Raw genomic sequence first — 25,505 nt, 5'->3', positions numbered from 1 at the left:
ACCACATGCTTAGGGGCCAGAGTCCAATATTTGGACTTTCCCCTCAAAGTGGGTTTCACCCTTATACATATATAAAATAAATCTTAAGTAAAAATAAAACATTTTCTAAATGGCTCCTTGATCTATGGTGCTGCTAGTTTTTCCACAGTAAGGAGACGCAAGGCCAACAATGAGATAAGAATGCAACACGGAATATCAGTGCACTGTAACTAAAGACTCTGGACCTTAACTTCTATGAAGAATATTCTATTTTTACCCTAAAGTAATAGATCAAAATACAGAGGCTCTGTGCTCGCAAACTGGGAGGGGGGGCGGGGTTGAGTGATTTTAAATCTCTTTTTAAAAATCTTTTGTTAAATCTGCATTGAAATCTCTGGGAAGCTTTCCTCTCTAGGTTTCATGTTCTGAAAATGACTGGAAACCCTACCAGCCATTTCAAACGTGTCCACAGTAGTTTTATTTAAAACAACGTGAATAAGTGGAACAAAGCCTAACACTCCATATATACAAATCAGACTTCAGTTTTGCGAGGAGAATAATGCTGAAACCTCAAATTTAGTAAGTAAATACTTCCATTAAATTAATGTTAATTGTTTATTTAAAAACCTGAAAAGTATTGCATTTCCTTTTACCCAACAGGTTGTTTTAGTCTCTTCCAGACTGTTTGTTTTATATTCAAAATAATTCTAGTAAAATGACAGGACATATACTTTTGAGATTTTTTTGTAGATAAAGTTTAGGAGCAATTTAAAAAATGAAAAAAACTTTCTCCCTAAGCCTAATAGATAAAAGTTAATTACAACAGAAAAACCTCAAAGAAACTCAGATAATTATTCTAACTAACTCAAATACTTAGGAACAAAAAGCCTTATAAATATATACAAAATCCAAATGATCAAAATCTTCATAGTTAATAGAAATATGGAATGTTCTGTCTGAACTGGAAGCCTGTAAAGGAGCATTTAGGCTAAATACAAAACATAGTTTGAAGAAACTTTAGACATGTGCAAAATTACTTTGAAAGGGAAAAAGGAAAAAAGAAAACCCCCAGAAATTAGGCCAGTTTTTAGGCTACAAGCCAACTGTTTGCTCTACTTTGCTTTATTTATTAGTTCTTAAGGTATTTAAAACTTGAGCATTAAAACTGCAGAATGATTTGCAAATGAATGCAGTTGCAGTTGTGAAAATATAACTCACAGCTGAATGTGGGTTATTCAGACAAATGGCTGCTTGTTAGAGGAGGGGAAGTGAAGTTCTGTGTTAATTTATTACAAACTGCAGCATTTCACCCTGATGTCCAGGCAACAATGTTTTTTATTTCAAGTAATTTATAAGTATTCCCATAGCACTTAACAGTGATGTCTTTGGTTGTTTCACCATCGGTACCAGAGTGTATATGTATTTACTGTGGGAATTTGTTTTTAATAAAACTGTTGTAAGGCATTTTTATTCCTTCTCTTTGTTACATTAAAACATTCGCTGCATAAGTAATGTATTTTATTCCTACTTGAAAGGCAGCAGATTACGGCCAGCACTGTATTTGGTTGTGTAAAAATAATGACAGGGTAAGTAAGTCTCAAGCAAGCAAGCTATTTCACTTGCCACTGTATCTTTTTTCTGTCTTGGTGTGATCAAGATAGACCCAGGACTGGGTCTGTCCTAAGTAAGTGAAAAACACGAAGGGGAAATAAAATAAAGGAAAAGAAACCAAATTATTATGTTGGACTAACCAGAATTAATTATAGTAGCATATTTTAGCAATGCCAGTGTTATAGTTCTTGAAGACTTTCCATTATAAATGCTTTGAGGGATGTATTACAGGGCCATGAAAATTAATTTTGGATTATTTCGTTACAGGCTGCCACCTCAGAGACTGGCACACAAATGGACTGCTTAAGGGAGTACACAAGTACTAGTTCTATATATCCACACCCAGGACTAGGATGGGACTTTTTGTCATACAAGTTTTTTTCCTGATCCAAAAAAATGAATAGATTTTAAGGCCAGAAGGGACAATGATGATTATCCAATTTGACCAAGTGATGACAAATTCACCATGTCCCCAGGTAAGCAGTTCAAATGGTTAATTATTCTCACTGTTTAAAAATGTACACATTACTAGTCTGAATTTATCTAGCTTCAGCTTCCAACCAGATGATCTTCTTTGCCTTTTTTATGCTAATTAAACAGTCATCTACCATCAGAAATATTTTTCCCATACAAGGAATAAGTACTTGTAAATCATGACCTCATCTGGAGTAGGGACGTTTTAATATTTTTCGAAAAATTGTTTCACAAATCCCTAGTTATTAGGCCAAAATTGATGTTCTTAATGATGATCTTATTTCATTGCTCTCCCAATGATTTGTGTTTCTTCAGTTTATTGTTGCAGCTGTCAGGAAAAAAATTATAGGCGGAAAACAAAATGATAGGCTAAATTCAACTTTCGGCATGGCCTACACCACAAAGTTAGGTCAATGTAAGTCACCAGGTCTTACTTTTTGTGCATGTGTTTTTATTCACATTTGTCCCTGGCCAACATATGCACCATGGTCAGCCTACTGATGTCTTCGCAGTGCAAGTGTAGACACTGCATGACCCGTGTTGACCATGGGAAGCGAGTGAACTTCTGGCTGGGGGAGGCTAGCCCCTGACTCTTCTCCCCCTGCAGACCTGCCCCCCTCCAAGCCACCAGCACCTCCCCAAGTGCTAGGCGGGCAGGCCAGTGGCACACGGCCCCCAAGCGCAGGGTGGGTGGCACGCACCCCCCCCTCAGTGCCCCAATGCCCCCAGCCTCCCCAAGCAGCCCCAGCTCCTCCCCACCCTGAGCACTGAGTGGTGCAGCCCCAGCACCCGGGGATCCTCAGTGCTGGGCACTCCAACCACTCCAAGTCCTGGCTGCCCTAGTCCTGCCCCGGCAACACTGAAGAGGAGCATTCTGCCTGGGCTGGGGCCAAGGCAAAGCAGGAAGGGGCTTCGGGGAGGAGCATGGGCGGGGCCACGGCGGCCTGTCTGGGGAGGCACAACCTTCCCCAGCCTATGTGCTGCGCCGCACATGGAGTTGACCACAAACAGCGGCTTATCCTGCTCTGGTCACAATTATAACTTCACAACCCAGAGGTCACAGACACCGGAAGCCACTCCACCTTCTAAAGCCCCCCAGGCATTTTGAAATACCCTTTCTTAATCACCCACTTGTACAGCATACCTAGCTGCTTTTCCTTATTGTGTGCAACTGCCCAACCAACCATGCCAGCTCCATGCACTAGACATGCACCTGCCTGAAACAGACAGAAGATATTGAATCTCTTGGGCCCCTGTGGAGAAGAAGCCGCGCAAGCACAGCTGCAGTCCAGCCATAGAAAGCTACATAGACAGCTACAAAATGATTGCACAGGGCATGCAGGCAAAGGGGTACAACTGGGATCAGCAGCAGTGCCATGTAAAAGCGAAGGAGCTGTGGCTCCATGTCATAAGGCCAGATTTCCAATTAGGCAGAGTAGGGCACATGCCTAGGGGCACCAGTGTTCTAGGGGCACCTTACCTCTCTAAAACTGTGCAACACGAAGGTCAGCTGTAGGCTGGGGAGGGGATACTCAAGACGCTGTGCCTAGGGGTGCAGAAGGTGTAAATCCAGCCCTGCCAGGGAGGGCACCAATCGATCTGATGCTGAGCCACAGATTTGACAGCTTTACAAACTACACGCCAACACTTGGCGGAGATCCAACCAGCACCTTGAAACCACCCTGGTACCTCGCTGGGAGCCCAAGACAGAGACCACTGCCATGAACAGGGAGGAGGAGGTGGTGCAGGAAGAGAGAGAGGGGAGATGCAGCAGGGTGACCAGCTGTGCACAAGCCAGGACCCGTTTTGCAGGGGTACTGGAATAATTTGTATAGTGAGGGTGCTGAACAGCGAATGAACCAAACTGTAAATCCTGTATATGATGGAAATCACTTCAAGGTAGGGGGCACTGCAGCACCCCCAGCACCTCTAGTTCCAGCACCTATGCAGTCTAGCCAGCCCTACCAGTCAAGCATAGATGAGCCCAGTTGAAAGGGAAGGGAATTCAAGGCAAGTGTGTGCATGCATTTTTTCTTACAAAGTTCAAATTTAAAGGATGGCGCCCATCTCATCCCCAAGTTAACAAAGACCAGGCATTGACTTTTCATTGTTTTACTGTATGAGACGAGGTAGCAGTACAAACAAACAGAGGTAGAATTTGGTATCTGCTTTTCATTCCCCTTTTGGGCTAGGCCGGGGGTGGTGGGGAGGGTGCGGTGCAGTTTATTTTATGTACATTGGGATGTCCTTGTATCCTCCTGAGAGATCATTATGAAATTTTTCATGGAGATTCTCTGCAATCCTTTTCCTGAAGGCTAGCAGCATATGGACCGGGCAGCGTCAGGACACCAGCAGCTGCTGTGCTTCTCTGACTCTGTTTACTCTCAGGGGTGAGACATCAGCTAAAATCACCATTCCTGGAAAAACAGTGCCAATATTCAGTGCCAGTGCCCTATATGTTTACCCCTGGAATATGGACTGAGATTTTATTTGACCATTTCTCCCCAGCTCCCCCACACTCGCATTCAGAATCATAGAATCATAGAATATCAGGGTTGGAAGGGACCTCAGGAGGTCATCTAGTCCAACCCCCTGCTCAAAGCAGGACCAATCCCCAACTAAAGCATCCCAGCCAGGGCTTTGTCAAGCCTGACCTTAAAAACTTCTAAGGAAGGAGATTCCACCACCTCCCTAGGTAATGCATTCCAGTGTTTCACCACCCTCCAAGTGAAAAAGTTTTTCCTAATATCCAACCGAAACCTTCCCCACTGCAACTTGAGACCATTACTCCTCGTTCTGAGAACAGTCTAGATCCATCCTCTTTGGAACCCCCTTTCAGGTAGTTGAAAGCAGCTATCAAATCCCCCCTCATTCTTCTCTTCTGTAGACTAAACAATCCCAGTTCCCTCAGCCTCTCCTCGTAAGTCATGTGTTCCAGTCCCCTAATCATTTTTGTTGCCCTCCGCTGGACGTTTTCCAATTTTTCCACATCCTTCTTGTAGTGTGGGGCCCAAAACTGGACACAGTACTCCAGATGAGGCCTCACCAATGTCAAATAGAGGGGAACGATCACGTCCCTCGATCTACTTATACGTCCCAAAATGCCATTGGCCTTCTTGGCAATAAGGGCACACTGTTGACTCATATCCAGCTTCTCGTCCACTGTAACCCCTAGGTCCTGTCCTGCAGAACTGCTGCCTAGCCATTCGGTCCCTAGTCTGTAGCAGTGCATGGGATTCTTCCATCCTAAGTGCACGACTCTGCACTTGTCCTTGTTGAACCTCATCAGATTTCTTTTGGCCCAATCCTCCAATTTGTCTAGGGCCCTCTGTATCTTATCCCTACCCTCCAGCGTATCTACCACTCCTCCCAGTTTAGTGTCCTCTGCAAACTTGCTGAGGGTGCAATCCACACCATCCTCCAGATCATTAATAAAGATATTGAACAAAACCGGCCCGCTAACCCTTGGTGTACTCCACTTGATACTGGCTGCCAACTAGACATGGAGCCATTGATCACTACCCGTTGAGCCCGACAATCTAGCCAGCTTTCTATCCACCTTATCGTCCATTCATCCAGCCCATACTTCTTTAACTTACAGGCAAGAATACTGTGGGAGACCGTGTCAAAAGCTTTGCTAAAGTCAAGGAACAACACATCCACTGCTTTCCCCTCATCCACAGAGCCAGTTATTTCGTCATAGAAGGCAATTAGATTAGTCAGGCATGACTTGCCCTTGATGAATCCATGCTGACTGTTCCTGATCACTTTCCTCTCCTCTAAGTGCTTCAGAATTGATACCTTGAGGACCTGCTCCATGATTTTTTCCAGGGACTGAGGTGAGGCTGACTGCCCTGAAGTTCCCAGGATCCTCCTCCTTCCCTTTTTTAAAGATGGGCACTATATTAGCCTTTTTCCAGTAGTCCAGGACTTCCCCCGATCGCCATGAGTTTTCAAAGATTCTTTTCAAAGAATGCCTGACTCGGATGAGAGGAGAAAGAAGAGGACTAGGGAGGACATGTTCAGCGAGATCCTGCAACCAGTGCTGCCCTGGACCACGAACATAAGGCCTGGAGGACTGATATGGCAGATGACGTGGTGAAGGAAAGAGCAGACAGAAGGACAAGAAGCAATGGGCTTAAATTGCAGGAAGGGTGGTTTAGGTTGGACATTAGGAAAAACTTCCTAATTGTCAGGGTGGTTAAGCACTGGAATAAATTGCCTAGGGAGGCTGTGGAATCTCCATCACTGGAGGTTTTTAAAAGGAGGTTAGACAATCAACTATCAGGGATGGTCTAGATAATACTTAGTCCTGCCATGAGTGCAGGGGCCTGGACTAGATGACCTCTCGAGTCCTATGATTCTATGAAACACCCAGGAGTCCCATGAGGAAAAGGGAGAGGACATAATGGGTCCTCCCAGGCAGCAAAGTCAAATACTGCAGAACCTGGTTGACCTACAGATCCAAAAATCCCATACTATCTACCCTTTCCAGTCCTTGGAGAACTCCATGGTAGCAGGTTCCCATACTTCTCAATATGCCATGAGGCACCATGCGCTGTATTATTACCCCTACCACTCCACACTGGGGAACAAGAAGGAAAACCACAGCTACACATACATGGACCTATGAGAACCGCGTTCGGTGTATGTAGTCACAACAGATTACATTCATACACTGAACTAGACAGAAACGTTTGCTGCCTTTCCCATTTTAAAGTTCCATTCCGTTAATAGATGTTAAAAGTTTGTACAGCTTTTCCTATTTTATGTATGTTGATTCTCTGCACTATTCTTGCCACCCAGTAAATTTTTGGAGTATAAAAGTTCACAATACATACTGCATAATGCAGAGCAGTACTCAAATGTAAATGTACAGCAAACACCACAGATCTAACTGATTCATGAAAACTCCATGTCAAGGTTCCTTCCCCACTCTGAACTCTAGGGTACAGATGTGGGGACCTGCATGAAAGACCCCCTAAGCTTATTCTTACCAGCTTAGGTTAAAAACTGCCTCAAGGTACAAACTTTGCCTTGTCCTTGAGCCCTATGCTGCCACCACCAAGCGTATTAAACAAAGAACAGGAAAAGAGCCCACTTGGAGACGTCTTCCCCCCAAAAATATCCCCCCAAGACCTACACCCCCTTTCCTGGGGAAGGCTTGATAAAAATCCTCACCAATTTGCATAGGTGAACACACACCCAAACCCTTGGATCTTAAGAATAATGAAAAAGCAATCAGGTTCTTAAAAGAAGAATTTTAATTAAAGAAAAAGTAAAAGAATCACCCCTGTAAAGTCAGGATGGTAAATACCTTACAGAGTAATCAGATTCAAAACATAGAGAATCCTTCTAGGCAAAATGTTAAGTTACAAAAAGACACAAAAACAAGAATATACATTCCATTTAGCACAACCTATTTTACCAGCCATTTAACAAAAGGAAATCTAACGCATTTCTAGCTAGACTACTTAATAACTTAACAGAAGTTCTGAGGCGTTATGAAGAGCATTCCTGATCTGTTCCCAGCAAAAGCATCACACAGACAGACAGACCCTTTATTCCTCCCGCCTCCAGCTTTGAAAGTATCTTGTCTCCTCATTGGTCATTTTGGTCATGTGCCAGCGAGGTTATCTTAGCTTCTTAACCCTTTACAGGTGAAAGGGTTTTGCCTCTGGCCAGGAGGGATTTTATAGTTCTGTAATCAGAAAGGTAGTTACCCTTCCCTTTATATTTATGACATACCCCACAAACCACAGATAGGGTGAAACAGTGGCTGTGATTTCTTCCTGGAGCTCTAGGAGAAAACAGAGTTAATAAGACACATGCACCTCTAAATATGCTACCAAGTGTATAAAGACTAACAATATTTTCCACATCTCAAGGACAATTATAACCAGTTGATTCTGGGAAACTTTCAAGGGACAGTGCATCAGCCACTTTGTTAGAAGCTCCTGAGATGTGTTGGATGTCTAAATCAAAATCTTGGAGAGCTAAACTCCACCAAATAAGTTTTGTTATTTCCCTGTGCGGTATGAAGCCACTGTAGCGCAGCATAGTCGGTTTTGCAGGTGGAAATGCTGTGCCCAAATGTATGGGCGTAGCTTTTTCCCAGAGCGTAGACAATGGCATAACCATTCTTTTTCACTGACTGACCAGTTGCTTTCCCTCTCAGATAGCTTCTTGCTGAGAAACGCTACAGGGTGGAATTCTTGATCTGGTTCTTCCTGCATTAAAACTGCTCCCACAGCACGCTCAGACGCATTCTGTGGTTACTAGGAATGGTTTTGTCAAAGTCTGGGGCCCTTAGCACAGGGTCAGACATGAGTGTTGCTTTAGCTGGTTAAAGGCCTTCTGACACTCTTCGGTCCACTGAACGGCATTTGGTTGTTTCTTTTTGATTAGGTCTGTCAGTGGGGCGGCGATTTGGCTGTATTGCAATACAAATCTAACTGATTCATGAAAACTCGCTGTCATATTAATAAATGTACAGCAAGCACCACATAATTCATAGCTTCAGTAAAACACAGTCTCATATTTATAAACGTAACAGTATAATGTTCAGTGAAGCATATACTCATAGTTACAATGTACAGCAAGCACTACACAATTCCTAACAGCATCCAAAGCTCCAGGCTCAGAGAACCGTCCTGCACAGAACACTACCTGCGGCTGATTGCTGAAGTGCTTTTTCAAAGCCTCCCTCTCAGCCACTGCATCTGAGCTCTTGTTATGGGTCTTGTGTCTGGCTGTTCAAAGTTAGCAGACAGCTGCTTCACCTCTGCTCTCCACCCTAGCTACAGCTTTTCCCCTCTTTGTCTCACAGATATTATGCAGAAGCAAACAAACAGCTGAGATATTTTTCTCACTGAGATCCAATCTAGTGACTAAACACCGCCAATGTCCCTTCAATCTATCAAAAACACATTCAGCTGTCATTTTTGCACCTTTCCTTGCTGCCGTCAATGTGGACCAACTACAGCTTCATGACCCAGGGGAGCAAGGGATAGGCTGGGTTCTCAAGAATCATTATTGGCATTTCAATATCAACAATGGTAATCTACCGGTCAGGAAAGAATATCCCTGCTTGCAGCTTTCTGAATAGGTCTTGTGTTCTTAAAGATGTGAGGGTCATGCACCTCCCTGATCAGCCCACACTGATATCAGTGAAGAGTCCCTGTGATCACCAATTCTTGAATAGCTAGAACGGTAGCCCTGTCTGTTGACAAACTCTGATGCCAAATAGGTTGGTGAGTGCCATCTATAGTCCCGTCACAGTTTCAGGAAACCCCATTGCTGCAATGCTGTGCACATTGCCAAGAGTCACAGTCCCTGCGTAACAGGAGATGGACTGATGGCCTACACACTTGCATGGCAAAGGCCCCCCACTGTGGATTTTCCAACTCCGAAATGATTTGACCACTAGACCGGTAGCAATTTGGTGTTGCAAAGCTTCCAGAGTGTGATCGCCACTCACTCCTCACTGTCAGTGATCTCAGGCTGGTGTCCCTGTGCTGGAGGGCTGGGGTAAGCTCAGCACACAATCTAAGAATGTGGCCTTTTGCATCTTAATGTTCTGCAGCCACTGCTCATTGTCCCATATCTGCTTTCCAATGTGATCCCACCAGCCAGTGCTCATTCCTGAGGCCCAGCAGCAATGCTCCACCATCTGCAGGTGCTCCAGGAAGCTCATCAACCACTTGAAATTGCTTTTTTTGCTATGTCCCTCAGCAAACTATCCCTGAAGAAATCCTCCTCTGCCCCTTGTTGTTGCGGTGCTTCCTGAGAGTCTGCAAATACAGGGAATTGTGCATCTTGTATTGCAATGTTCATAAGAATAACTCAGAGCTCTGTGGGCTCCATGCATCTGTCAGAGATGGCAGACACCAAAAGTATCAGGTTGGTTTGTCAGATTTAAAAAAAAAAAAAGGTGTGAAAATTATGGATATGGATGGCATTAGAAGATGGAGAAAGTTGCTTGCTGGGAACTGATCCTATCTCCTCCAGATCCCTGTGCAATTCATTTTTACCCCACAACACACTGAATAATTCCCAAAAAGTCACTGCTCCAGATAGCAGTGAATAGCACACTAGGATACCTACCCATGGTTCACTGCCCTTTGCATCAACACATAACACTCCTGGTGAGTTGTGCAGCACTGACTCAAGCAGCAAGTATGCACACGCTCAAGTGACACACAAACTTGTGGTGGCTGTACACCAATGTAATGTGTGCCAATCCAAATTTTTACTATAGATATGACCTTAGTGCAAGTCCTTCTAGTTCCTTAGCATAATTCCATTGCCGGATTTAGCCCTAATATACTAGGACTAGATCAAGTCCTACTTAATAACATTAGTAACTAATTTTGTAATAGAGATTGATACTGTTAATATAAAGTGATATGTAACAGAAGTTGATAGTACGGAAATATGTGATCCAGCCTGGAAACTTATTCAGATAAAACGTGTTCCCTTGAACAATAGCAAAGAAAGCAACCTTTTGGGTGCCTCTGCTCTAAAACCCAAAGAGACGCCAATATTACCCATCCTAATCTCTTCTCCCAAGAGAGAGGAAAACACTTGTCATTGGCTACCCATTTCTGTACTCCAAGGGCAATGCTGAAGAAAAGGCAACTAATGGCCTCGTTCTTCCTTCTAGCAGCCTGGAGCTGTGTTCTTGATTGTTATAAGGCTGGCCTTGCTCCAGCCACTTTCTGTGCTGTAGCATATGTCCTCCAGCTCACACTGACACTGCTTGTGGGGAGCACACCCCAGAAAACATCTTTGCATAAGGGCTCTCAAAAAATTCTCACCTCCAAAGAAATCAAAGAACTGTTTATTGGGTTTGCCTCATATTTTTGTCTTAAATTCTGCAAAAATGAAAGACAGCTTCCCTGTGGAAAAATACCCATTTCAATGACACCCCCACTCCTCCGCCCCCACACAACCACCCAAAAACCAGCAAAACTCCTTGTCCAAGCAAATGCAGAAAAATCCACAAGTTCACTCACAGAAAACCTAAGTATGCATTCAAATTTTTTCTCAGGATCATATTTATAAAATCTTGTGAACACTAACAGTCTCATACAGGCTAAACTTGTGCTTTCTCATTTTGCTTCATTTTAAGTAGATTTGAACATGGAAATGGCGACAACTTCTCCTTAAATTTGGTTCAATTTGACACACTGTAAGCTACCTCTAAATAATTAGTTATATTTTCCTTTCGGAAGGCAAAACAGTAACACTTAGCATTTTATGGGGCTTTCTGTATTACTAAATTACAACAACAAATTAATTAAACAGGGCGAAATCAGAGACTGATTAGCATGAAAGTCAATCTGTGTGCATAGGACTTGAATGCTATCAGCAGTTTCGGCATCTCTGTAAATAGTTCTCTTAACAAAAGAACCAGTTTAGTTTTTACAAGCATGGAGTTCTCTTATATTATGACACAACATGTGAACTATGAACATGAAATACGGTGGCAGTGATCAGGCTAGTGAGACCCACAGCAAAGAAGAGAGTGTGATCAACAAGCAAACAAAGCAGCAACTAAAAACAGAGCAACAGGCATCATGGAGGAAACTCAGACCACTGGGAATGATGGCTTTCCAGTCAAAAAACCTTGCACAAGCATGGAATAGTGGAAACAAGAATTGACTCTGTTCACAGACCTGCCCATGAGAGATAAAGGGTAAGTAAAAAAGCTTTCCCTTATTTTCTATCTCATTTGGGGAAGGGGGGCAGAAGATGAGAAGTGAGTGAGATACTGTTGCTGGGAATAATGACCAATACACTGGAACAGCTATATGAGTGTTTAATGAACACTGTGACTTAGACAGAATGAGACTATAGAGACCCAAATCCCAGAAGCTGAGGATGGTGCAGATACCTATGTTACAGAGCTGAGAACTCTGGCATCCATGTGTAATTTTGGGGACATTAAAAATTAAATTAGGATTATTTGTGGAACACGTGATTTCAGGTTTCAGGAGAGATTATTGATTAAACTGGCCTAACCCTATAGAAATGCTTCCAAATACCAAGGGCACCTGAACTGTCCAGGGAAAGGATCAAACAATAACAACCACTAAAGTAATAGTGAAAGCACAAGCACACAGGCAGGTGCAAGATCAAGAAACCCAGGAAGCAGTGACAGAGACAGAGTGACTGAGAATATAGGCAACATGGTCCAATGTATATACTGTGGAACGCAACACAAAAAGCAGAAAGAAAAATACCCAGCACATAGGCAGTGGCGCAAGGGGTGTGGAAAACAGAACCACCTAATGTCCCAGTGTCGCAGGCACCCCAGGAAGACTAAAGCAGTTAATACAGTAATTGAACATAAAGACTTCCAATGAAGAGGAGGTTCTGCAGTGTGATGTCAGCAGATCCAAAGACTCTCATTCCACATGCACCGCAGAAGAAGGCTGCCGGCTATTCAACGGCCTTATTTGCAACTATGTTCTTGTATCAATGACCAGTTTGATTCCATCCAGCCAGTTGTAATGTAATCTCAGCAGCAAATGCAGCAGGGTCTACAGACAACAGTTCACTCCATAACCCTGATTCATCCCCAGAGCAGGCCCTCTTATGCAGTGGAGGAGGGAGGAGTCCTGTGGAAAAATAGCATGTGATCATGTAATTAAAGACTGCATCAAATTAAATTTTTACAGGCAACCCCTGAAGTATCATCATGTGACATGATATTGACATTCTCAAAAAAAATTTCAGCCTCAGGCAGACTCCCTACATGGAAAATTTCAACTCAAATAGTTAAAATGTGATAAAGTTTATAAACAACTGAAAACAGGGTCATATAATGGGAAGTGTCAGGCAACCTTAATAATAGAAAGTGCTATCAGCTCAACCTACAATAACAGATCACTCCAACATTTGCCATCTACTGTAGATGTCATTTTTTATTTAACCCACTGGATGTTTCCTTAGATCAGCAGTACTGACTGAAACTCATCATGCAAATATCTGTAATCATGATAATATTTTTGAAGCTCAACCCAGAGTTCCATGACAATAAATACAACAAACTTATAGGACATACTCTTATGTGCTCTCACATGCACTACAGTGTACTGTCAAATGCAGCACTACCAACTCAACCATTCAAAAATCATAAGTCAGGACCCACAAAATTGACGTAAAATCACAAAATCTTAAAACAAAAAGTTTAATTTGCCTTTTGAGTTGTGATCCTTTAGGGTACAGTTGGGTCATGTATTTAAGGATGTCTCCATAAGCACAACAGCTAGAAACTTACTTTTACGTAAGATGAAAGCTGATACTTTCACCAAACATGATTTCGTGAGCTGGAACTTTAAGAAAAAAACATCAAATATCACCGGACTTGCAATAAAGTTGCAAAAGTTGGCAACACTGCAATTGTAGTACATCTGGGGAGAGATCAAGAACAATGACAGTTACAAACTCACACCCCTGCGATGAGGTAAACATGTAAAGCTTCTTAAAAGGGCTACCAAGTTTTTTAAGGTGGCAACATTGGGTTTCAATAGCCAGAAACACAAGGCATTTGAAAATACAGAAGTATTTTGTGGGTTTACCCTGGCCACCATTACTCCTCTGAGACAAGGGCTTAAGTCCAGAATGACGCAAAATTAGTTTAGTGGCTACCTGAGTAGTGGGGAAAGACACACATAGATGTTATGGGCATTCAGGGCACACAGGTTCTACTGGAGAGATACACAGGAAAACCATTAAGACGACACCAGCCCTCACAATCAAGCTGAATTCCCATTGACTTCAATGGGAAGTGGTTGTGCAGATGGATTGATGATTGGACTCAGAGCATTGAAAACTTTGTGACAAGAAGTTCTAGCCACACACACTATATGTGGAGGAAGTCACATGGCGGATAATAGCAGCAGTGGATAAACTCAGCCACAGAGAACAGAAAACTACAGACCTCGAAGATACTGCTTATATACTTGAAAAAGTGTGACATCTCATCCAAAGGGGCAAATGGATGTGCCATACTGACTTATGAGGCTAAAATTCTCATATTTTTATGTTAGAAAAATATAGCTTTTCTATGTAGTGAACAGAGAGGAAAGATCCTCCTTCTCCTAGCCACTGCAGACAGGAGCAGATCAACATTTCAGGCTGTGATTATTGTGAGTCAGATCCCATAACTCTGTCCTAATAAAACTCAGACAAGCGCACATTAGAAGCATGTCATTTTTAAGGGTCTTGGACTTCCCACTTCTAAATCAGAATTTTCTCTCCAGGAAGTCATGTGATGGTGCATTATAAATCTCAGAGACTAGATTAATCCCCTTAGAGATTACATGAGAAAAACTGCAGGAATCCTATTTCAAGATGAAAAAAGTTCTTTCCTATCAGCTGGTCTTATTATAACAGACACACACTCACTTTGATGCCTGCATCAAAAATCTAACAGACAAATGACATGCTTGTAAATATATTTATCAGGCTGGCATCATAACCAAAACCCTGGATCAGAAAACTCAGTTATATGGCTACCTACAATAATTGTGGAAGAGGGCAGGAGAACAGGTGTGAGTATACATTAATCCTGTGCCTGCTTTGAGGGGGGACATTCCCAGCATAGTAAATGGTAAGATAGTGGTATGTCCCCTTCAAGCCTTCCAGTAGTTGCACCTAGATGAACACCAACATTTTTGAGGGGTTTGGAATTGAGACCGAATCTGAAATTTGCAGCTGGCACCTGCCTCCGTAACAGGCTGAACCAAAAACCTGATCCCGACTCACTCTCTCTTACACTGTGGAGTAACTGTCGAAGCAATGGAATTCTATCCCTGTGTGAGATCAGGACGAGGCCTTCTATATTGGAACATCTGTGACCTTCAGAGAGAACTTAGATACTGGATGCAAATTTCGCAGCTCTGGCCTGACTCTACTTTGGAAGTTTCTTAAAATGCCAAGCTGATTGCAAAGAATTGTTGCACACTGGGTCACATAGCTGTTCTCGCCCTTCATGTGAGCCTAGTTATTCCCAATATGCAGTGACAGTGCAATGACATAGTGGAGCCATACACAAGAAAATGCAGTTGGAAAGCCTAGATAAATGACAAAATAAGGCTATTTCCCCCTTAGTAGCCATTCTAAATATAGCCTTGAAGTTGGTTACTTAAAAGCAACGTCTTTTACATTTTGACTTTAATTAATCAGCTGGGCTTGTGCAAGTCAAAGCAACACCTCCTTCAATCTTCTGAGTTTTCACCTGTTTGGTTTCTGCTATGTACTACAGCATTACAGAAGCCAAGATTTAGAGACACACTCACTTCATATTATCTTAAGAACCAGTGACATTAACTGGAAACAGTCCACACAGCTTTGTATTGTCCATCAGATGCTTTAAAATCATTTATAAGCTGAGAAAAACACACAGATTTCTGTGGCTGGAACATCTGCACTTTCTCAACTATTTGTAAAGCATAAAAAATGCCTATTAGTATAAAAATTGAAGAAAAATTACCCGCAAGAGGAATGGGCATTAGCCATGCTTCACTTCCTCCCTTTCTGTTGACATTTGAAGCACTCTTTTTCTCCTCCTTTCTTTCCAATTCACAGTGGGTCTAAAGAGGTGAATCAGTGCACAGAGAAACAGAGAGAGAGAGAGAGAGAGAGAGGAAAAAATAAAGAAAAGAAAGAAAAAACCTCAACCCTCTTTTTGCCAGGCTGGGTATGAAATATGAAGGCCCAACAATTGTTTGAGCTCAGTGCATTGGAATAACATTGGTTAAATTATGGATAGTTTTGAATAGTGTCACTTTTTTTTCCCTCTGCAGATGGTTGTTCACACAAGGCGCCTGGCCTGCATAATTGTATCACTAATAAGCAGTAAGGCAATTAGTTGTGTAAGTGTGCTATAATCATTCTAACAGAAGAGATGACGAAGAGACAAAAAAAAGGAGGGGGGACAAAAAATGTCTTTTCTCAATTCATCAACTGACAGCCATAATTAGATATATATAATTGAAAATTCCACAGTAGGGGGGCAAGCTTATACAAATGAATTTTCTTTGCTTCCCTTATGCATTTTTCCCCCTTTGCCTGAACATCCCCCCAGAAAAAGGCAGAAAATTTGTCATTCCAGGGGAGCGTATACTGTATGAACCACAGGCTGCTCATTCAGAGCAATGATGTCAGAATAACATCCCCTCCACCCCCCAGTATGAAACAGACAGCTTTGAACTGGGCTTTTATTAGCTGTTTTCAGCCAGTAGCAAATAATACCCCCTAGATGATCTATATCAGCTTGCGGATCGCGAAATGTAAAACTCTAGGAGAAGAGGTCACCTTTTTTTCCATTGACATGAAGACGGCTTGTTTTTGGGGAGGGTGCGGGAAGAGCTCTGAGTTATAATAGAGCATTACATCATCAAGTATTATGGGAAGAAGGGGATTTCTTTTGAGCGAAGCCTGATTATCAAAGGCTATAATTAAATTTGGGCTAAAAATGCTCAAGTGCTTATGAGTTTGTGGAAACTATGCACAGAACAGCTTTCCATTGAATTAATCAGCTTGCAAGTTTTCATTATTCTGGACCTTCTCTTTCTAAATGTAAGCTCACAATCAGAGCCCCCCCCCTTTTTTTATCAACAAACTCTCCTAAATTTAATTGGACAAACCTTAACCGTGATTTTTTTTCCTTAAAGAGAGAGCATGTTAAGTCTGGAGCTTGTTAATTAAGTTCTTTAAATGCCCCCAGCTGTGCAATAAATTTTCAAAGTAACACAACTGCATATTTATTTTTTTAACATTTGCTCCCTCGTTTTTCAATTACAAGCTGGTTTTGAAAACAAAACAAAAAAATCTCAGAGAATTCCCATGTATCATTGTGATTCTGGCTGGTGAAAATTGGAGAAAGTCAGAAGTTGCATTTGATTAAAATATAACTTGAGATCAAAGGAAATGTTTTCTGTGGCCAAAATTTACTACATTCTTCAGAGATAATCCAAGAGTGGGTTGTTTTTTGTTTTTAAAGTGTCCTAGCAAGTTATTGTGGCAGATGTGTGCAAGGAGAAAATGCATTCTGCAGCTATTTCACAACGGAAACCTTTTACCTGACACCAGATAAGAAGTGGGCAAATGAATTTATATTTAAACTTCAAATTCAAGGGCCAGGTCTCCAAACTGGTGTAGATCAGTATTGTTTCATTCATTTAAATGGAGCTACGCAAAACTACACCAGTTCAGGTTCTGATCCCAAGACTTAACAATAACTACTGGTGCTGATAAAAGTAGGATAACATGCTAGTATTTATCTTCACATTTACTCTTCAACATATGCCCCACTGTCTGTATTTAGGGTCCTGATTTATAACACAGAAAATGCATTGATTGGATCTACACAGTGAAATCCCACTTAAATGTTAAATTAAGAACTACGCTTGGAAAATATTCTATAGTACTAATGCTCTTCTGTTTGGAGAGAGAGACAGAGAGAGTGTGTGAAATATGTGGTCCCCACCCATCCTTATTAGATCCATATTTTGTGGATAAAAGTAATCATACATAAGGACTTTTAATCTCTGTCAGCTCAGAAAAGTTTGCAGAATGGAAATAGCTTAGTATGGCACTAAGCACTGGAAAATAGCATTGGCACCTTTGTGTATCATGGAATCAACAATGAAATGACAGTAGGTGGCTACACTTTTCCCGTGTAGAGTCCTCAGTTTAAACAGCCCACGGCTGCCTCTGATGAAAAGAGCTAACCACGTTGAACCTCAAGAACAGACCTGTTCTCCATGCTAAACAATCAATGGTAATAGGAGGTTGTTACTACAAGGGATACTCATTTAGCTTCCCTCTATTTTGAAGAGCTCCTCTTTAGATTCAAACTAGAGCATTTCACTCAAACATCCCTCATTTTAGACCCCAAATTCCCAATGTTTCATACAAATTTGGTGTCCCACCTCGTTTTTATTGTTGAGAATTACTTAAATCAGAAATGACCAATTGTGAAAGTAAAGTTATAGAAAGAGGTAAATATGCTAAAGGGGCGAATCCCACTGGATATTAAGTTTCCTGTAGGAATAATTTTTTGGTTGTGTTCCTTGGTTGGATATTTGTTCCACGTTGCATCCCACATTTTGGACCTTCAAAGATTAAGAGCTGTGAACTAGTGTGGCAAATGGAGCAAAAATGTTTAAATGCAGGTGACAAAATGCAAGGGGCAAAAATTGCTGGCCGCACAAAAAGAGAATAAGCACATTCCACTTCATACAATTTTGCAACATTTATCTTAGTCCAATTGTTTATATAAATGGAAATAAATGGAATATCTCAGATTCAGCAACGAATAGAAATCCCCCAAATAGTTCTGGTATCCTTTAAACGTATAAAATATGAAATATCACAAACACATTGAAATTGTGGCTAAATTCTCCTTGCAATTACATCCAGGCAGTTCAATTTACTTTAGGGACCCAGAGGAAATTTGGCCCATACTCTCTTGTGCATCCCCAGTATAGCAGACATTGTGCCTCGCTATGAGTGGATAGAGACAGGAAACAAAACAAAACTCCGAGGTATTCTGCCCTTAAGGACTGTACTGGCCAAGCTCACCATTTCCTTCTTTCTACTGCTCCCCCAACATTTTCTCTTTTACGGGTCTACAGTTTGAAAAGAGTTTGGTTTTCTTCTCTCATTTTCAGATCATTACCCATTTCTGACATTTTGTTTTCTTTTTCCTGCCTGCTCTTTTTTGAGCTCTCTGAGCACAGTACTCCACTGCTTTACACAATGTCTACTCCTTTCTAGATGTTGGGATCAGCCCAAAAGCAAATGCCCCTGAAGACTCTTGGGCATCCCATTTAGCTTCTTGCCAATATGGAGGTCACATTCTTGGCGAGAGATTTACACAGAATCCAACCCTTCCAAACCAACTGAATGTAGCCTGCAGTAATTACTAACTTTTCTATCCTCACTCCATTATCAGGGAGCCTTTAGATCTTTAGTCTTGCAGTGGATGTGCTGGTATGAGATAAAGACAAGTCTTTTCTCAGGGTAACTTTTCCAGAATGAATCACCACCCTTTTCTGAAGTGGTTTTGCTTTCCATGCTGTCTGGGGGAGGTAACCATGACTCCAGCTAAGAATGCCAGACACGTAACTGAATGAGGTACATGCTCAGTTCCACTATGGAGGGCATCAGAAGGTCAGCAGAACCCCCACATATTTCAGGAGAACTCCAAGGACATGGATTTGGGTCTAAGTCTATTACACTGTTGTAAAACTGTATTCACGCAAAAAGTTAAGTTTACTTTCATTGCAGCTCTAAACTATTAGTTCTAGTTGAAATTTTTCTATCAAACACTTTTTTAGTGGAAAATTGAGTTTTTGATTAGACAAAGTTCTTAGAAGACACTTAGAAGAAAGTGTCTGCTTTCCTCAAAATTTTCTATTTTCATTGGAAAAACAAACATACTTAGTGTTCCGTCAAAAATGTTCATTGTTCATATTTTCTTTTCGTTTCTTTTCTTTTTTTTCCTACAAAAAGTTGAAATTTTCCAGTGGGGAGAAAATTCCACACAGTTTGATAAATTATGCAGTTTCTGAAATGAGTTATTTCATGTTTTAGAACTTTTATTTGTATGGCAGTGACAAACAATTCTTGGAAGCTCACTGATTCCACAGAGACAGGAAAGGTGGCTTATGCTAACTTGATAAAAAGCTTGGTTAACTCCCTAGTTTCAAACTTCAATGTATATGCCATCGTTTTCTGAACAGATGTTATACTTCCTTTGGCCTAGATTGCAACTCTAGGCTCAACTCTGGAGTAATTCTGAGAGGCCTTGTCTCTCGACACATCCCTCTGAGTCACAATTCAGCCCTCTTTGCTCCTAGGGAATACTATTTACCAATGGCCTATGCCAGACATTAATTACAACCCACAACTCTGGCTCAGTTACGCTGATCAGCGGGTGGAACCAAAATTCTGCCTATACACAGCCTGTTCCACATCCACATGCCTCAGGGAATAAGTGGGTGGATAGGCTGCCCTGCATTCTCCAGTGTGCCCAGAACGAAGGTCTAGGTAGCCCTAGTCCAGGTTGGAGGGGAGTTCTTACTTCTACCTTCCCTGAACAGGCTGTAGTTTGAGTCACCATCCAGACCCTTGATATTAAAGAATGAACAGCAGAGACAACTTCTATCCTTGTTATTTAAGATAGCGTGATCAAGAGCAGAATTTCATACTAGTTCCCGAAAGAGATTGACTCACACCAAAATCCTGGATGAAAAAAGCCCCAAACTTTGAATTGTTTGATACCCAGATCCAAATTCTGCATCCAACTACTAACCGTTAGAATGCATAAAATTACCCCAAACTGCATGGCTGGCACCTTTGCACTCAGGTGAAACCCCCATAAACTTAATGGAATTCCACGCAGGTGCAAGGGTCTGACCATTCAGATAGATTGTGGGATTAGGGCCACAGAGAGGATACACGTTTGTCAAGCTACAGTATCAATCACATTCCAGAACAGCAAATGAATCCTCATAGTTAAAACCTTTACTTGTTCGTTCAGAATTTCAGGCGGCTGCTTTGTAAGATTTTCCTCTCTCAGCCCCATCTAGTTTTTATAACGATGTCATTTTTCATTAGCAGCAACACAATCAGCCATGGACAAAGAAATAAGACTTATTTTGGAGATGTCGGGGTTTTTTTAAAAAAAACAAACCATAATGCATTTTTCCTTTTGTTGCAGCAGCTGTCTCAGGTGTTGCTCTCTCTTGTACAACAATATAACAAATCAGATACACTCCAAATATATACCCAGGACTTGAAGTGAATGCACATTTTACTGGTTTTTTTCCTCCCTAGAAGAATGAAAGGTTTTATTTTATTTTACTTTACATTAAAGGAGGATTCTTGGCTGCATTTCCATAGTACACAATGACACATTTGATCCTTTGTGTTTCTAACTAAGTAATGACATAGTTTCTCTAAACCATGAAAAATGTTGCGTTTGACCAAACAAGAAAGGATGAACTTCTGGGAAATTCTATTCACTGGATCTTGAATTAGACCCAGAACACTGGGACATGTCCATTCTTCCTGCAGCCCCCTGCCAAACCTGGCTATAGCTCCAGCGGCACTGCATTGTTTCTTCCTTATTCACTGGATACAGTAATATCAACACAAACTGTTCTCAACTGCTGAAGGCTTGATTCTCAAACATATGGATACGTTGAAAATTAAATTGCAGGGTTTATTTGAATTTATAGACAGCTCTGTGAATGTACTTTTGAGATACAGTCTCCGTCAAGGAGATAGATGTCACCTGCCATGAGTAACATGATTCTCTAATGTTAAAATGCCACATTCTCTTTGTAGGTAATTCTATTCAATCACTTCCCGCAAAGATTTGGGTAATGAACACTTGAACATCTGTTTTTTTTTCCTCCTCCCCTCTCCTTTCCTGAAAAATCCTGATTTGGATATTTCTTTACTGAATGCAAAACTCCTCAGATCAATTAATCTCTCATGATAATTTCAAGACTCTGGTTTGGATTATGTTGGTATATTATTCTCTCCCCTTTTATTAAAGTTCCCACATTTTCAGCGGGAATGTGGCAGGGCAGAGTAGAGGAGGGCCATGTTTGGCTGTATTAAACAGTCTGCTTTCCTCCTTGTAGTCCGTTGCCTGGCATTGGAATGCAGGAATAGATACAAAGTTGGTGTTTTGTCTTTTTGTAGCCCAAGCCTCATTGCTACTGTAAATTATTAAAAGTCTGAAGTGAATGATGCTCAGGAGTCAGTCGCCAATGAACAGAAGCACGTCAATAATTTTTCAGTGTAAGTATTGCATTACCTTATCATTATATCCACTTGTGATTAGAAGGTTTTTTAAAAAAAAATCTTTCAAGCAATTATAATTATGGTCCCCTCACGAGTCCCCAAGTGATCTTCAGAGCTGAAGAACCCCATTCTCTGACCACCACCACTTGGGCTGAAGCATTAGATTGGACTATGATTAAATATGAGTGGATAGGTGGTATCAAATAATTCAACCAATACAGATCTTTTTCCCGTTTGTGTTTCTATCTGCAAATAGGCTATTATTACAAATGTGTTTGTTATTTGAGATGTCTGGAAAATTCTATGCAAACTTAATCCAGTTGTTCACAATCAAAGTCTTTGATTATTTGCTATTTCTTCTGTGATTTTGTTTATTTAGATTTATACTTCATACACACAGGAGTAAGAAGCTATCCCAGGCTTTAGTTTGTTTTACCATGTACATGGAAAGTAAAACCAATTGATTATCACTCGTTTCACAACCAAAAGATAACCAACCAAAGATGGAGTCAAACCCAAACAATACTCTCTCTCCAACAAATACCAATCTATTTCATGCTCCTCCCTTCCCTACAAGGTTTAGGGGTGGATAATACAATCCTCACTCATGTGGGTGAGTAACATTACTTGTAAAATATTAAAAGAAGAAACTAGATTATATGGGTACCTCTTCTCAAGCTGAAGCGTAGTTAACATATAAGAAAGGAAGCTGCTAGTAGTTCATTCACCATGAAGGTCCCTCTAATTTGGAATTTATTCCCTCTTCCCCAGTTTTAAATACCTGTAATAAACGGAGACTTTCTGATCACATGGCATAGATAACCGGTGAGATGGTCAGCTGCAGTGAATGCAGCTATGCTGACCTACCACAGAGGAGGATATAGCCCTGTATTTTTAATTGATGGCAAGAACACCTAGTCTGGGCTAGCACCGAACTCCTCTGGTGCTTTGAAAATTCCAGCCATGGTGCCTCGGATAGTTTTTCATTTTCAGGTTCACGCTGTACTAAAATCAACATTCAGCACCTCCAATACTTTGGTTCCACCCAGGCAAGGATGATCATTTTTCCGAAGGACCCGAAATAACACTCTTCACAAAACATATATAAACTATTGAGAAATATTTTGGCCTTTTGAAAATGAAAATCTTGCTACCGCTTTATAACTTAAAAAACCCAAAACAGCTCAACTGGTGACATTTGAGCAATTCAGTATAATTTACCACCAATGGAAAGCTAATTCTACCTGTCTTGATTCTGACATGAATTTCATTAATTTTTCTGTCAGTGAACTATGTTGCCTCAGTTGGGATGGAATCCATAATTTGGTTCAGATGATTAGTGAGTATATTTAAAGTCCCTTTAAAAAGTCCAGCCACTTTTTAATATCTAATAAGTTCAAAAGACATACACATTCCCTGAAGATGGAGAAAGAATGTAGAGGATCTATTATTCTTTTATGTTCTTTTGGCACAATGTAAGTTCATATACAGCGCAGCTTGGATGCCATTATTATTTTTTATTAGTAGTAGTAGCATTCATTAACAAAGATGCCTTTCCATTTAAGTAATCACCAAAGAACTATATCAGAGAGTATAGTCACCAGGAAATATCACCATGTACTTATTAACTTTGTACGTGATGACCAGGTTTGGATGTAATAACTCCTATAATACTACATCACAATCACTTGGTTTCATATTCATTCAGAACTATCTACTCCCTTGACCTTTGGGAATCTGAGAGGGCTGTTTATTTTTTCAGACTCCAAGTTAGTGAAATTAAAACGTGACTAAATTTGAACAGTACATTATAGAATTTTGCCAAACAAAGCAGCAGCATGTTAACTGAAAAGTAAGCAGCGATTAAAAAGTACACTTATTTTCTTGGCAGTTCCTATAGGTTCTCACTTGTTGCATTTCAGGTCCCAGCAAACAAAAACACAAAGTGAACCTCAGTCAAAAGCACGGAGATTCACCTGGTTTCATATTGAAATGGGAAGCTTAAAGCCATAAACCCAAAACTGATTTGACTATGATCAGGTTTGTGAACTTTACCTGAACATGGCAGTGTTTCTATTAAGACAGGAAAGCAGGTAAGCTGTCTTAACAAAAGTTTTGCATGGCCCTCTCTCACAGAGGTGTTGTGAGGCTTAAATAATGTCAGTTAAGCAGTTTGATGTTCTCAGATACACTATACAACTATACAAGCCACTATACAACTGTGAAGTATTTATAAGTGCAGCTGTTAGCACTGCCTTAAGATTGCTTCACACTTCCATTAGAAGTCCCTGTTTTCAGTTGCTTTTGTACTTTGCTATACTTTAACCATTTGGGCAGAAATTTTCTACGCTTCCTCTGCCTCAGGTTGCTTTTTTAAGCTTCATCAGCTAAAACAGTTAATCTGTTTCCAAGGAAATTAAGGAAAATATGTTGTTTCCCCATGTTAAAAATTACTTACAACCATTTGATTGAGAGGTTCTAGCACATCCCTCTGTGCTTTGGAGCTGGGACTTGGAATTTGGGCGTGAGGGGTGAAGGGGAGGGCTTCCCTGGCGTTAGGGATGCCCTTTTTGCCATCCCTGTAAAAATCCGCTCAAATCTGGTGAAGTTATAAGCCTCTGAAGAATCTCAGTTCACACATGCTCAATAGAGACTTTCCAGATTTGGCCGCTAATTTCTCCAAAAATTCTATCTGTACTGAGCATGCTCTGTCCCCTCACAACCTCCAGGTGCTGACAGAACTCTGAGGAGACTGAGGCAAGGAACATCAATAGCTGTGTTTATTATTTTATCTAGATCTGCATGTCTCATATGCTATGTAAGTAAAGAATAATTTGTTTTAGAATCCTATGCAAAGTCTATTGCTTTCACTGTCACGTTCCACTGAAGAGTTAAACAGTAAACCTAGAGCATGCACACGATTGAAGTTCTGGGAGAGCAACTGGGAAGTCTGAGGGGTAAGCAATGGTTCTGGGGACCTACGGTAGCCAGACCATATAAGTCCCATTTCTTTGCAAGAGTAACAGACAGCGTGCCAGTGCCCAGGAAAAGTGCCAGAGAGGCCACAGGAAGAGATAAATGGTACATCCTACTTAGACCCAGGGAATCTTAGAGCACACAGGTGCAGTGGATTTGGACTCAACACAGCAGCCTGCTGAATATCTAGCAAAGGGAGCTCTATTAAGGTGACGTGTGAGACAAATCACATACTATTTTTTTCCCCTGAGGTGGCTGAATTAAGGTTGCATCGATAACTCTAGTTCTGGAATTTCCTAACTTCCACTGCTGACTTTGTAACCATAACATTCTTTTACTTCAGGTTTCTTGGCTGTAATTATGATGACTGGATAAAACATTTGCCTTCTTTTTTTCAGGGTCTGCAGTTCATGCTCTAAGAGTTTATTGCTCTGAAATCTCTGTCAGTCTGCTACTGGGAATATTAGCTTCTGGATGGGAACAGAGCAGCAAACCACTGGGAGAATGACAGAGTGCTCAACCGATTAGTGCTGGGGCGGAAACAGCAGCAGGAAGCCAGCCAATCATTTGAAGAGGAAATGGGCATCAAGGAGAAAGTACATGTAGGATAGCTTTTTCAAAAAAGAAAA

At 41.2% G+C, this 25,505-nt stretch overlaps 1 long non-coding RNA gene across 4 annotated transcripts; it reads left to right on the top strand.

The window, feature by feature from the left end:
- The first annotated feature begins 107 nt into the window (after window positions 1-107).
- LOC119563728 lies at window positions 108-25,505 on the top strand. Of its 4 annotated transcripts, XR_006285198.1 has the most exons (6): window positions 108-558; window positions 1,858-2,066; window positions 21,799-21,897; window positions 23,823-23,993; window positions 24,630-24,718; window positions 25,275-25,505. It is a non-coding gene; the product is annotated as an uncharacterized LOC119563728 (long non-coding RNA). The 4 variants fall into 4 exon arrangements; XR_005222306.2 differs by lacking the exon at window positions 24,630-24,718; XR_005222307.2 differs by lacking the exons at window positions 21,799-21,897; window positions 24,630-24,718.

This window comes from Chelonia mydas, chromosome 12 (genome assembly GCF_015237465.2).
Source record: "Chelonia mydas isolate rCheMyd1 chromosome 12, rCheMyd1.pri.v2, whole genome shotgun sequence".
NCBI classification, from domain to species: Eukaryota; Metazoa; Chordata; order Testudines; family Cheloniidae; genus Chelonia; species Chelonia mydas.
The sequence above is the reverse complement of the archived record's forward strand: the minus strand, read 5'-3'. Positions and strand labels throughout refer to the sequence as shown.